General features: G+C 40.1%; 1 long non-coding RNA gene across 2 annotated transcripts in view; it reads left to right on the top strand.

Annotated features, from left to right (window-relative positions):
- LOC132652227 (uncharacterized) overlaps nucleotides 1–15,691 on the top strand; it is a 50,608-nt gene that overhangs the window by 21,391 nt on the left and 13,526 nt on the right. For both annotated transcript variants that reach the window (XR_009589706.1, XR_009589705.1), the window contains one exon: nucleotides 10,640–10,688. This is a non-coding gene — a long non-coding RNA (uncharacterized LOC132652227). The remainder of the gene's footprint in view (nucleotides 1–10,639; nucleotides 10,689–15,691) is intronic.

The following is a 15,691-nucleotide window of genomic DNA, read 5'->3' as shown; positions in this document are numbered from 1 at the left end:
TCTCTCTCTGTTCCCACACACTCTCTCTGTGTTCCAGCTTCCCTCTAGCCCCATCTTCTCTCTCTTTCCCTCTCCCTCTCTCTCTGCCCTCATGGCCCATGCACTGTATTTATCCCTTTCCCCAGTACCCAATACACTTCTTATTCCAGATCTGTTGCAGTGGCATAATTTCCCAAGGGGGTACACCTTGGCAAGGACCTACCATGGTGCCCCCACCGCTGCCGCATCATCGTTACATAGAATACCTTGGTCTCCACATTTCATTTGCACTTAAATTCTGTTCACGGCAAATGGATCCTTTTGAATTGTGGATCCATTTAAACTCTTCAGTCCCTTCTACCAAACCATTTGTTGATTTCTGCATCGATATACTCTCCTTTCATTCACCGCAACGTCTCCAACGTAATTTTAGCTGATAGAGAAAATCTCTCAGTTTATTCTCTTTCAAACAATCTCAGCATACCTCTTTAAAATGTTTGGAATATGCTTGGCAAAGTCCATAAAATTTTCTCGTCGGTTTAGACTAGGATTGCATTAAATATATAAATTAATTTAAGGATATAATTTATCCCTTTAAGTTATTGGTTTATTATATTTGGAAACTGGTTTAGCTTCTCCAACTAATAAAATACTCTCTTAGATCATTTAATAAAGTCTTAATTTTCAATATGTTGCTCTTTTTTATAGCTTCAACATTTATGCCTGGGTACTTTCTGGAATACAATTGTTTGCTATTGGCAATGGTATGCTAGGCTCTACTTCTAAAATATAGGAACCATTTCCAATTGTTGGTCTTGTATCTAGCCACTCCAATTTTTTCTTTCTTTTGCTTGTTTTGATTTTGTTTTTTATGAATTTTGTTTGTTTGTTTTGTTTTATTTTTGAGACAAGGTTTCTCTTTATAATACACCTGGCTGTCCTGGGCTGTCTCTGTAGACCAGGCTGGCCTTGAACTCACCGAGATCCGCCTGCCTCTGCCTCCTCAGTGTTGAGATTCTATATCTTACTAATATTATTACTTACAACTAGTTTCCTTAGATATATACTTTTTCATATCTGGAGCAGCATAAAGCAATTTCATGCTTTTAATAAGGTGATAAGTGAATACTTGATTTAAAATATCATGAAGGAGGAATAGCTCTTGACCAAGAGCAAGAACTGTATGTGTTTATACAGTTAATGTACATTCATTGCAGACGATGCATACAAGCTTCTGGAATGTATTTTGGATGTGAAGCCCTTTCACTCCCCATCAACCATCTATAACCGCTATGGAGGGGTGTTAGACAACCAGGAGCTCATGGGAAGGCTCAGTTGTATCTATTTCTCGATTATTACTTATTCTGGGAAGAGAATCTTTTTATTTTAACGCTCTTTTTTTCTTTCCCGAGTGAGCACAGATCACCATGCTTACCTGCATTATCTAGCTACCCAAATTCTACTTACAGAGCTAGTATACAGCAGGCTCATGGGGAGTGGGAATTCAACTCCAGAATTGATTTCAATTAATTAATCAATTTTTAAAAAGTTATCTTTATTCTGTACATGTGTGTGTTTTAGCCTGCATTTATGTGCATGTACCACGTGCATGCCTGGTACTTGCTGAGTCAAAACAGGGCATTCTAGTCCCTGGAAATGAGGTTGCAAATTATGTTGAACCATGATGCGGGTACTGGCAACCAAGCCTGGGCCTTCTGCAAGAACAGCAAGTGTTCTTAACAGATGAGCCATCTCACCAGCCCTGGGCTTGAAATTTAGCTTTAATGCTCCTGTGAGTTTGGAAGAGATCCAGAAACTGACATCCCTGATCATTTCAGACTTGTGAATATTAGTTGGATCACAGAGATTTTTTTAATTAAATTTTTATTTTTATATTAATTACGGTTTATTCACTTTTTATCCCAGCTGTAGCCCCCTCCTTCATTCCCTCCCAATCCCACCCTCCCTCCCTCATCTCCTCCCTGCCCCTCTCTAAGTCCACTGATAGGGGAGGTCCTCTTCCCCTTCCATCTGACCCTAGTTTATCAGGTCTCACCAGGACTGGCTGCATTGTCTTCCTCTGTGGCCTATCACAGAGTTTTAATGCTGAAAAGCATTGACTAGCTCATTCCACAGAAAAGGAAAGAGACTCCCAGGGAGACCACCAGTCTTGGCTATCTGATTATTTGTGCAGATACAGTGATGTAGAGTTTTATCCCCCCGGACCTTTCATCTAGGACATGTTTCATTGCACCACATATAATTTCCTCCTTCTCAAATGATGTCCAAATTAGTACTGTTTTCATAAGACATCATAAAATCTTGATCTTAGCTTAATTTGAAATTAGTATATCAATTTCATTATTAAATATATCTATTTTTGACACATTATTGAATAAGCTTAAAAATGAAAACTTTAATCTTTGATGACTATAAGCTGACTCATATACATTGAAAAACAGATCTTGAGGAACATGGACCAGGTAAGGGTGCTAGGATTTTGGCCCAACTTGTTTCTAGTAGGCATGTCCAATCTTCATCCCATGAGCTTTGTATAGACAAGGATAGCAATGAATGAGGGCCCAAAAATTGTTAGCTCAAATAAAACCACATAAAATATGTTTTGTGATTTTTATGTTTGTGTGTGTGCCCTGATTGTGCAATTTTTCCTTCCTTTTACTAAACATAGATTCTTATAAGCTAAATATAGTTTCCCCTCCCTCTACTTCTTCTAATTTCTCCCCAGCTCCTCTCCCATCCAGATCTATTCCATTTCTGTCTCTCATTAGAAAGGAACAGGCTTCTAAGAGATAATAACAAAACAGAACAAAATAAAATATAATAAGGACCAGATATATTTTGGGCACATGGGTCTTTTCTGAAACTGATTCTCTAACCAAGGACCATGCATCGATATGACCTAGAACCCCTGCTCAGACGTAGCCCATGGCAACTCAGCATCCAAGTGGGTTTCCCTAGTAAGAGGAACAGGGACTGTTTCTGACATGAACTCAGTGGCCAGTTCTTTGACACCTCCCCATCCCCCTTGAGAGGGGAGCAGCCTTGCTAGGCCACAGAGAAGGACACTGCAGCCAGTCCTAATGAGACCTGATAAGCTGATGGAAGGGAAGGAGGACCTCCCCTACCAGTGGACTTAGAGAGGGGCAGGAAGGAGATGAGAGAGGGAGGGTGGGATAAGGAGGGAATGAGGGAGGGGGCTACAGCTGGGATACAAAGTAAATAACCTGTAATTAATATAAAAAATAAAAATTATTAAAAAATATAATATAATAAGATAAAACGGAAACCAACATAATGAAATTGGAGAAGACAAGCTAACAAAAAAAGAAAAGAACCACAAAAGATGGCACAGGAATCAGGGACCCACTCATTCATACATTTAGAACTCTGCAGATAGGCCCTGTGCATGCTGCTTCAATCTCTGTGAGTTCATCTGAGCTTTCTCGGCTGTTTTAGGGGGTATTGTGCAGTTTTCAGTACGAACTTTGTAGATTACAATGTCCTGTTGCAGTGTCCAAAGGCTGTTGGACATGCCCGTTTATGGAGGCTGGGTCTTTGAATTCAGCCTCTCTGAGCTTTCATCTTTATTCCAGGATAAAATGGGGCACTGAAACCACATTTCAGGGTATTGTGAAGAGCAGATAAGATGACATGTACAGAGAGGTTGGTGCAGAATTTGGGATGAAGTAAATTCCCTGCTATTGATGGCTATGAAGTTGTTAGACATGCATCATTGCCAGTGACGTGCGCACTCTTTTATCTTGTCGCTCTCCTCTATCCTTTGATATTCTATGTACCTGCATGTCTCCAGTATAGGGAAATCACTTGTAAGCATCAGCATAAAAAGTTATGGTGTGTTTGAAGTAGCTTTCCTTTTCATCTACGTACTACTTCATTAGACCGAGATGTGCTGTTAAGATGTACGGTGCCAAGGCACTAGGGCAGCCACTAAAGCATTTAGTCATGTTTAAAAGAGTGCTTCTCTGTAAAGATGATACCTAGTTTCTATCAGCGGTCCAACTGGTTAGTTATACGCTTACTAAAACACACGAACATTTAAAGGAGTGGCCACTTAAAGAGATTTAAAGTATAGTTACAGATGCAAGCCATTACTGTGGAAAACCTCTACACCAGTAAGTCGATGTAAATTGTTATAAAAGAGAAACCAGGGCAACAGGTAAAAGAGAAGGGAGGGGCTTTGGCTGGCAAAGATTAATCTTAGAATGCTTTGATGGTGAGAATGTATGAATGGTGGTGGATGTTTTGGGGTACAGAAGAGAAAATTCATAAAAGTTTATGTTAATGCCAGATTAAATAGAGTGTAATGTTTAATTGTGCTTAACATACCAAGTTACAGGGTTTAAACGGTCATCTGTTGGCAGAGGGAAGCCATGGAAGGGTCTGAGAAGAGGAGTTCAATCTGCAGTTAGGTTTTTCAGAGACTAATCTGGAGTCAGAGGGAAAACCAAAGACAGACAAAGAGATCACTCCTCTTAATTCTAAGATGCAGAAGGGTAGACATGGAAAGGATTGGGGGTGGGGGAGGTGTATTTTCATGCCAGATTACCCAGCAGTGGTCACTTACTGGATATCTGATGAGGTGCTTCAAGCCAAGTAGCAGTCACAGAACCTGGGTATTCATCCCTACTCTGCTGAGTTTTCTACAACTTTTATCTAACCGAGTTCAAGAAAGCTTCATGGGTTGACCATAGCTATTCATGCCAACGCTGAAAATGTGGGTTATTACCTGTAAGCAGCGAAGAGGGTTAGTATGATGAGGACAATGATCCGTGAGAAAAAGCTTTAGAAATTTGAGGCTGGAAGGGGGAAAATGATGCATGAAGATAGCTGGAATACAGACACACCTTTAATCCCAAGCTACAGAGACAAGCCGGTCTGTAAGTTCAAGGCCAACCGGTTTCAGGTTCTTTACTTGAAACTCTGGCTGGCTGGTTCAGTTCAGCTGTTCTGACTCAAACTCCTCTCCTAGATGACTGATTCAAACTGGCTTCTCTCAGTTTCTCACTGAACTGCTCTGCTTGTCCTCAAACTAACTCTAAGAATCTGTTCTAATCCCCTGGCTCCTTCTCACTTTCTGGCTCATTCTGTCTTCACTTGTGTCTAGCTTATTCACTCTTCAAGTTTCAGATAAAGAAAAGTTTAGGTCCAGGTGTGTTGGTCCACGCCTTTATCCTAGCACCTAGGAGACAGAGGCATGTAGATCTCTGAGTTCTGTTCAGGCCTTTCAGTTGAGTTAGCGAGTCGAGAGGCAATGCACTGGAGTTGAATTCATGGCAGTTTTACCTCGAGTGTTTTACAGAGACAGGTTGAAGAGAGAATGAACAAGCTAGACCAAGCGAAGACAGAATGAGCCAGAGTATTAGAACAGATTACTAGAGTTAGTTTGAGGATAAGCAGAACAATTCAGTCAGAAACTGAGAGAGGCTGGATTGAATCAGTCAGCTTGGAAAAGAGTTTGAGCCAGAACAGCTGAGTTGAACCAGCTGGCCAAAGTTCAGAAAGAGAAAGGGTGAGCTTATTCAGCAGTAAGTCTCAGAGGCTGAAACATTCTAGGCCTTGAGTAGATTGTACTCAAGGCTAAAAGCTGCCAGAGTTAGGCCTCGGTTAGAAGATGGAGGCAATAAGTTTCTGAGACAACAATTACATCGGGAGAATAAAAGTTACTTTTACAATAAAACTGTGCTCACGCTCGCTGTGTACTGGTGAAGCAGGAAGAATTTTTATAGGTATAATTGTCCAAATTGAATAGAGCTATGGAATGATTTTGTTAGTCTTTTTGCAAAAATCAATAAAACTCCAAATCTGGATTCTGTGTGCCACAGTGTTTATACGTGAGATCTTTTTCTGAGATCATTCCGGAAAAACAAAGATACAAGTATTTTTCCTATGAGAAATTAAGAAAATGACTCTGTCAGGTACTAGAATAGTGTTAAAATGCTAGGATTTAGATTTGCAGTGTTTGATGTCACAATTAATTTTTCATCTTCCAAGTACAACTTCCTGTTTTTGACCCCACACCAAAAAAGGCGTAAAGAAGTTTGTGAAGAAAAGCTTCTTGGAAATCAAATGGCTCATCCAAAACAGCATTTTAATGATTTAAGTAAAAATGAATCAGAAACATGTGGATTTAATTTCCCTTAAAATTCACATGGGTTTGAAACTTAAAGGAAAATAGTACTTGGCACAATGTGTTCAGGGTTTGGTTAAACTCAAAACATTTGAGAAACCCTTTGGAACACTGGATGAGTTCAAAATACATCTGGGTTTGCCCATCCGTGTGGGCATGGTTACAAAACCTTCATCCTTCATGGTACTATTCAAACATTCTATCAACACGCTTCAGTTTTCAAAAGGCTTAATTAGGATAAAATCAACAAATTTTATTGATTGTCTGCCATTTATAATCAATAAAGGAGAAAAGTCCATAGTTTGCCTCATTTCACAGCTAGAACGTCTTTCCTAGGGTGTGGTCAAGGGAAATCTCCTCGTGTCAGCAAAGACAGCATGGACCATGGGCAGGCATCTCTGCAAACTGGAGTTTTCTGCTGCCTTATCCACATCCATATTCGCTGTGGCTTCTATTAAATTTAAGGAGAATGAAAAAGTTATGCTATGTGGCACTTGGTTGGTCGGTCATCAAGCTTTGCCCTGGGTTTCAAATGATCACTTTAAAAAGTCATGCTGGCACGTGCTGAAAGGGCAGCGCATGCTTAAAATGTTACAAAAAGGGACATAATTAAAAGATGTAAAGAAGACCACGAAAATGAGGGAAACTCATGATTAGCAAAGTAACATCTTCACAGTCGTAAGCCTCGCTAATCCACATGGCAAGCCCGGTTGTTAGCTTCTCAGTGGCAAGGGTGTTTTATAATGAAACCCATAGAGGTTGCATCTGAACCATGCTCGTATTATTTGTAGCCAATTATACTAATCCCAACGCTGAGTGACACCCAGAGAGATAATTGAATTTCTTAGATTTCTCCCTTTTACACTCTCTGCCATGATCAGAAAAACACAATTTTGAATGCTCTTCTCTCTTAGGGTGAAACCACACTGTCTGTGTAATTGGATAAGTCTCCAGGGAGTGCCAGCTTCCCTACTGCATTTTATAAAAAGCTTTATGGAAAGTTAGCCATTTTTTTTTTTTTAAGTAATACTTTCAACCAAAGATGTGGCTTGAAAAAAAATCTCTTGTCATTTTCGCCCAAGGAAGCTCATGGACCTTAATCATTTAAGAAGCAATGTGTGAAGAAGATAAGATCTAGGCTCCATGATAGAAATCTTCTGAATGGGCATTAGTTGTTTAAATAAACACTAAAATGCAATCGAAAAAAAAAATCTTCCCACAGCTTAAAAAGAAAATTCTAGATGACTACATTGGGAATGAACTCTGGGGGAGGCTGTCATACAATGGTAACTGTGGCCAGCTTAGATAAGCAGCCCACAGGTTATAACATGACACATTGACACAGAAGAGGTATGGAGAAATAGCAACATCCATAGAGAAGCTTGTCTACCCATTTCATTCTCCTTGTCCGTGCTCCTGATGAACATCTGATGTTCTTGGCAGACGCGGGAGGAAGTCAACTGTAGATATAATATTCACCACTTTAATTCAGCAAATTTGAGATGCTGAGATTTGAGAATATTGGAGGAAGCAATGCAGTATGTCTTTCATTAGAGGAGGCAGAGAGGTTAATGGAGGACTTCTGCATTACTCAGGACTGCGTTTCTTCTGATCCCTCAGCTACAGCTGTGTTATTCTCATCTTGTCTTCTGAGGACATTAGACTCCCTCCACCGCTAAATGTGCAGAAACAGTGCCGTATGTACAACTCTTTGCTGGTGTTGCTAAAATGCTCACGGAATTCTCCCTTGCAACACAACCAGCGGTCTTTCCTTCAAGGAGGACCAAAAACAAAAAAAGCCAACAAAACATGACAGGCAGTGTGCCTACCTAAGGGCCATGGGAAGCATTTCATTACTTCAATTAATTATAGAATGGGCTAGGTATTCATGGCATCGATTACTGCTCATGAAAGGCCTTTTTAAAACAAGACGGGAATAAATAGAGGATTTTTAAAAGTGGGGAGTATGAATTAAAGCCTTTCCCCCTCCTCTCTTATTTCCACGTAAATTAATTCTACAATTTAATAAACTAACAGGTGGTTCCACTTCAGGCTGAGCAGATGTTAGGCTGAATGAATGGAGTCCCCTCTTGTGTTCAGTGTCTCCCTAAGCTCTTTTTTTTCTCTCTTCCCTTTCCCTTTTCTTCCTCTCATTTCTGCCAGCTACAGTATGAGCTGCTTTGTTTCAGCGATATGAATATTAATGAGTGACGCGCGCTGATTTTAGGCGTATTAGTGACATTCGTAATCCTGAATTTGTAGACGTCTTTCACCATATAATAAAGTAGCAGATTGCCACACCAGGAACTTTTTTTTTTTCCTTGCTGCCTGTGAGTTGATAATTTCTAGTACTTTACAGATGGGGCTCTGAACTAGAAATATATTTGAGAAGAAGTTAAAGCAAATCATAAAATTCAGAATCCCAGCATTGCTTAGAATCTGGTGTATTGTTTTGGGGATATTCCCTTCTTGACTGTTTGTGGGAAAACATTCCCCAGTTTATGAAGAAGAGCCCTCTGTGCCTTCTTCCCTCTCAGATCCGACAGGCCCACTTATGTTTCCATGGCTCTCCTCAGCTTCCGGCTTCATGTGCAATGGGATGGATGTGCATAGTGAATTAAGACTCTAAAACAAATAGTGTCCAAAGAACCCTAATTGTTTTCTGACAATATTAGAACAGCAGTGTGTAGATGAAAGCTGTTTTTCACTCTTGTATTAAATCATACAGGCATCTGTGCTCCTGACATACTCTCAGACTGCGCCTCAGAGAGACTTGTGTGGCCATGCATCTCATCGCTTGCTAAAAATACCAGGGCGCTTATGCCATGTTGCTCTTCCAAAGCTTTACTGAAAGTCATTCTCTCCCCCTTGGGAGCAGCCAGACATAGCTGAGACATTGCTGATGAGAGGAAAAAGTCACCTCAGCCATTGATCATTAGGATTCAGACGAGACTGATCACATCATTCCAGCCTTGGCTTTCCCGCTTCATTCTTTTTCTTAATGCTTGCACTTCAATATGGGACCAAGATAAGAAAGCAAAGTCAGAGAACATGTATTAAAATCATCCTCTAAAGCATCTTTGATTGTTCTTGAGAAAGCAAGTATATACTCAGTGTTTATTGCTGGTTATAGGTAGGTTCTCTGCAAAGTGGCTGGTATTTCACACACATAGATTATTTTCTTACACTATAAAAAAGTAGTTATCAGGTCTCAAAGGGATGTGAAAAACCTGAGTCCTCGGGGCTGGCATGTGAGACAGAGAGAGGTGGCAGGGGTTGCCCTGGGCTGCACAGGGAACGAAGGCTCACAGTGGTCTCGTCTGGTCTAGTCCTGCCTTTCTGGTACACTGGCATCAGCCTGCTATCTCCTTCAGCACCTGCACCCTGCCGTCTGTTGTCCTGACCTTGCCTTTATTTATCCTGCCTGCTCTCCAACACACCTGGTGTTCATTTGACAATGTAAGTCTCATCTTACAGCGCTCACTTGACTTCCTGTATGCCGCTTCAGTTTCTTCCTGAATCTTGACCTCTGAATTCCTGACCCCAGGATGATAGACTGACTTCAGCTCTGATAAATTCATCTTAATAAGCTTAGCATCAAAGGCCCAAGGCCTGTTCCTGGTAGAGGCTAGCATCCTTGGGGTCTCCCTATCGTACTTACAGAGAGAGAATGCTGCGGAGGATATTAGCAACCTGGCATCAAATACTTGTTTTGTTATGGACTTTGTGACAGGACTTTTCTCTTCATCTCTGACACAATGTGATCTCTCTAAATCCTAATGGGCATAGGTAGTACATGGCATTCTGTCACCCTTATTAATTATGTTTAATTTCCCTTCTTCTAAAATGAAGATAGTAAGAGTGTCTGCAATAGAGAGGTGCTCTCTCTCTCTCTCTCTCTCTCTCTCTCTGGGTGTGTGTGTGTGGTAAGTAAATGGAGACCTACCTATCTTCACACACTTCAGAGCTAGGTAGGAGATTTAGGAGTTTACGGCCAGGTGGGGCTATATACTGAGACTGTATCTAACCAAGCATGAACGCAAAAAGAAGGAAAGCTTTCTCATTTCCACATTTAATGAACAAAATTGTGAACTTTTACTTCCTTTTATGTACCCACAGTAGAATCATTCTGGCTCTGTTTGAATTAGAAAGTGAAGCCATAGAGATATTTTGAGATTTTTTTTCTATTTTATTTCTCTTACCAAACAAGTATAGTTTTTGTTTTAGTGGGAAAAGAATTTAAAAATAGGAACACACTTCAGAAGAGGCCAGCGTAGTTATTTAAACCTCCTGCAGACTTGCTGTACTGGATGTCTACAATTAGACAAGGCTCAAAATCCATTTGATGCTATCAGGTATCTTCTAGTTTTCCTACTGACATTTCTGCTTCTAAAGTACTATGATCTGAAACGGGGAGCTATAAAATTTCATGAGAACGATTCACTTGACAGGTATTTATTGAGCGACTATTTTTTTTTTTTTTTTTTTTAGGTACCATCCAGCTCTGGGATTTTGGCCATGATTGGGTCCGTCCGGCAAGGTCAGTGTCCTGCTGCTTCCTACACGCTAATGACAAAATAGCACAATGAAGAGCGACAAGATGGTAATGATACAAGTCATGAATAGAGTGGTCAGCCTTTTGGTTAGATAGAGCCACCCAGGAGGTGATCTAAAGGAGATAACCGTATGAAGATCCAGGGCTGTGAATAAAGCAAAGAGACAGCCCATTCAAGAAATGGGATGACCCTGCGTAGTCTGTAGGAGGAAATGAAGGAAGCTCATGTGGCAATCGTGGGAGGTGCCCTGTGGGGAGGGTTAGAGTTTTAGTAAGACACAGTCACTGTGGGATTTTAAGCAGAGGAGCCACACCCAATGTGCTTTTCACCTGGCTCACTTTGCATTATGGAGAGAGGATGAGAGTACGACAAATGGGTGAGTAAGCCCAGCAAGGAGGACACCGGAGCGGTGTCTGGGTTGGAGGAGAGATGGGTAGGGACTTGGTCAGGCTATGGCTGAATTTTGGAGCTGGAAGACTACAGTGCATTGCTTTAGTGTGAGAGGAAAAGGGCTCTAGATGATCCTAAGCGTTTGGGTTGAAAACATGGGCAGATGACCCTACCATTCTCTGAGAAGATGACACAGGAATTGGTTTTGTTTTGATCGGTTAGTTTTGGAATGCTATGAAGTAAACACACCAGTGACTAAAAGATAAACTTTCTAAAATCTGTCTGCTGTAGAAGGGAGATTTGAGTAGAAGAGCATATTAATAATCAAATAACTTGTGTACTAAAAAGTTCCATAATATAGACTTGCTAAATGAAAGATGATGAAAAAAATCTCACTTTTTTGGTACATATAAAACGATTTAAAGTCAGATTATCATTTCACTGCAAATAGTTTGCTTCAAGGCTAACAAATCTTTTAGAACTGTTGTAATTTACCTTTCACATACCAGTTATTCTTCAAAACTTTTCATTGCCAGATTTTAACAAATGTATGCTGAATTTTAAAAATTTCATTTTGAGTTTATGTAGATCCTTCCTCCATCAATGGAAAATGGTTAGTAAGAAACAATGTAGTACCTGAGTGACGGGAAAATCTCATAGCAGTCCTTGGAGTTGCTCTTCACTTTGGATGTTTTCATTGGGTACCTTTCAAGGCATACGCTCAGGAAGACCAGAACCCAGCTCACACATTTACCTATAAATGTACTTAGTGGCTCTCAGCTTATCTATGGCTCTTTAATTTTCTAACATAAATGTTAGAAACTAACACTTGAATACCATATTGTTTTGCATTTACTTTAGACACTACCAACTTCTTCTGGTGTATTAAAATGTATAGAAAAACAGAGTTCCTAACATTTTCAGAACATAATGAAATACCGAACTTTCCTTTTTCTCTTATTACCTAAGGATTAACTTACAGGCTTAATTTACTGATTTACAAAAAAAAAAAAAAAAAAAAAAAAAAAAAAAAGATCCCCATCTAGTAGACTGCACTGCATGCCATGATATGTGATGTTTATATAAATAGCATGGAGGTTAATTCAGACCATTTCATGGGAATGGTTTATGTACTGTAATCATGAGTCAGTATACAAGTCTCTCTAAATTTAAAACAATGTAAATTAGCCAGGCCAATTTCATTCTTGCCAAGAAAGTATATTCCTTAAAGCCATGTTTTTTACATTTATTAGGTAAATGCAACTATATTCTGTAACTAATAAGTGCGAGGATTTATTGTTTTGAAACCCACTGATTGTAAGTTACATTTTAAGTTATTTAAACAAGTTAAATATGTTTATAATAATTTCATTTCCTATATGACATCTAACTAACAGGAAAAAAACTTAGGGTAAGGGCTGATAGAAGGCAGTTTAATCTCTGTCATGGCCAAAGCCAAGTTTAAATCCTGTCCAAATGCCACTTCTCAATCACAGCTTTAAAAGATTAAATGTGATTATAGTGGCATTTCCCTACATTTGCGATATGCAAGCTCAAAGCTATCTAGAAGCCTGCCATTGAGTTTCACCTTTGAGGTGAGAAAATGGCTTGTTGAGTTCTTATTTCAAGGCAGAAGACACTGCTTACTATAAGCTAGGTGATAGTCACAGATAGAGCATTCATCGCTCACAGTGCCAAGTTCGTGTGGATCCAGCAAGGCGACACAGACCCTTTTACTCTCCCCTAGATTACACGTTGTCAATTTGAAAAGATTTGTCTGTGTTAAGGAAGATCTGTCTGTGTTTATTTAATAAACCTGAATTTTACTTGATCAGTTGGATGAAAATTTTAATTTAGTTATGGTGATTTTAAAACTAGTCTGACCAAGTGTTTATGAAGTGATTGATTTCCTCCTCCTTTGGTGAAGTATGCGAGGTGGGATGGAAGGTCTTGGTTTAGGTTGTTGTTGTTCTCTGTTTAGTTTGGAACATAGTCCAATCTGAATCTGAATTTCCTGTTGCTGACTTTCCTTATTCCCCAGGCACACACTTGGACAACAGCTTGTAAAGAGAATCAAGGGCAGTTTTTGTTCACGGTGATGGTGCTGGTAATCCATTAGTAAAGCATTTCTCTCAGTTACCGCTCTATATCTACTTCTGTGCATGTAAAAAGTGTTTTGAGTTTGGGTTTTTTTATTATAGGTGCCATCATGTAAGCTTGTGCTTCCGGTCTCAACCCGATTATGGCAGAGCTTGTGTGAGTTTTCCCTGTGCTCTGTGCCTTAACTGCCTGATCTGTTTGGGGAACTCCGCTTGTCTTACACGTTTGCTCTGTCCTCTGTGGGACATTCCAGATGTCTGTCCGTGGTGATGGCTGCTGCAGCATTCATTTGGAGAAGCTAGTGTCACTGGAAGTGCTGCATCCCTCCATCAGCCTTATTTGGCATTTAAGAGACTTTGGAGAAGTTAGCTGCTGGAAAGTTATTTCTTCAAGAATTCTTTTGAGCCATGCTCTGATGATAAACCTGCCACCTGATAAGTGCTAAATAGTAACTGTGTATTTTCAAGATAATGCCAGAGCAAAAAGGTGGCCATTACGTGCCCCCAAAGGAAGTGTATTTGACTTGGCTTCTTAGATATGCTATTCATTAGAAACTGAGTTCAGAAGCTGCGGGGGCTATTTCCCAATAGCTCGTTCTCACACACAAAATTTCTTATCTTAGCATGATGGGTTCTTGCAATCATGAGAAAATAAATAAAAATGTATGCTAGGTTTTCTTGAACTTTGTGAAACATCTATATATGTCAGTGGTCTGTACTGTAAGGGATAAGTAGATAAGATACAGTTCCTGACTGCAAAGACTTCTGTCCAAGAAGGGAAAGTCATGTAATTAGTCTAACTGTTATGGGGATCCACCAGAGATGACCCCTCATAGAGTCTAGAGCCAGTTGAATGTCGTCTTTATTTCAACTGGCTGGGACTACACTCAGATATTCAGGACCTAAATGTAGCCTCAAGCATTTAGAACAAGGTCTTTTAAAGATAAAAGACACATCATGGTGTCTGGTCTGAAGCCGGAGGGAGAGCTTTGCACAAGCAGGCAGTTCAATAGAAGCTAAGGTAAGTTAGCTAGGGCATCTTGACCTCAGGTTCCTAGAAAGAGTTGGGTAATTTCCCATGGGATTCTCCATCAAGGAGATCAAATTCTAGTTAAACTTGAAATGGCCTTAGCAAGACTACAAGATGGCGGAACCGCTGTACTGGCTTGTCCTGTTACATAAGGCCATGTATTTGTGCAGATATCAGATTAAAAGTATATGTGGGAAGGGGATAGAATGAAGGGAGTTTAGTTTTATATGTGGCAAAAAGCAAACAAAAAGAGTTCTGGCTAATTTAAGTGTGGGTATGCAAATGGAGAATACTTGGAAAGTGCTTCCCTAAGGCCAGGATATATACTTATAACAATTATTTAAGATGATGAAAACTTTCTTCAAGACCATCCTGGCAGACATAAGGAGCTCTGCAATGAGATACTGCAGTGCAGGACACAGACTAGCCCCACTTCTCAGCATAAGGAAAAGTGAGAATCTACAGTCAGATGGAAAATTACTCAGGCCAAGTGAAAACAGCCTCAGAGAACTCTCAGCAAAATCACAGAGGACCTGGTAGACTGTGATCAAGGTTGTGCTTAATCTACTTGCCGAAAGGCTTTAAGCATTATTTTTTTTTCCCTTTAAGAAGGAGAACATAGATCAAGAAAAAGACTAGAAGGGGTTAACTTGGCACTTGGTAATTAAGCTAGGACAGCAAGGTTCCAGAGACGAAGAGCCAGAATGTATGTACTTGTGGAGTGTGGACAGTCCGGAAGGAGGAGGCTGGATGAATGTCTAGGACAGAATGCATAGGTCTTATCTTATTCACGGTATGAGGTATGATTGAATGTGAGTTCAGTGTTTCCCAAGGCTTCAAGGGTTTGAAGGTGTGGCTTCCTGGATAACAGTTGGGAGGTAGTATTGGGACTTTTGACTGGTAGGTGGAGCCTAATAGAAGGGTTATCCAGTTTGTGTTATCCAGTTTGGGCAAGAATTCCACTAAGCTGGTTAGGATTACCACGGAGGGGTTGTCATTGGAAAGGAGTAAGGCAGTCCTTGGGAGAAGAAGTTGTGATAAAAGGCTGTGTTCGTTATTTGTGTATTTGTCCTTGTTCTCTGCCTTTACAAATAATTTCTTCCTCCTAAATTCATCCCCATGGTTGGGATGCTATCACAGTTAGGTCTTAACCAAAGCTGAACTGATGCCAGCCTCTTGTCCTTGACTATTTAGAAATGTGGGCTAAGCAGACCTCTTTCTTTTTTTTTTAACATAAAGCTAGCATGTCTCAAGTGCTTTATCATAGTAATGAAAATCTGACAAATGAATTGACTGCTTGATAGCAGGAGGAACAACTTGATAGAAGTTGCCTAAGACACTTCCTTGGTTTCTTGGTGAAGTGGTTTGACAGATAATGGAGACATTTACTAAGAAGAGGATACATTGAGGCAGGCATGGCCATGTTAAAATGCCTATCAACAGTATTATGGCATTCAATAAAGCACAA

This window comes from Meriones unguiculatus, chromosome 2 (genome assembly GCF_030254825.1).
Source record: "Meriones unguiculatus strain TT.TT164.6M chromosome 2, Bangor_MerUng_6.1, whole genome shotgun sequence".
Taxonomy (NCBI): Eukaryota; Metazoa; Chordata; class Mammalia; order Rodentia; family Muridae; genus Meriones; species Meriones unguiculatus.
This window is presented reverse-complemented; position numbering and strand designations above follow the sequence as displayed.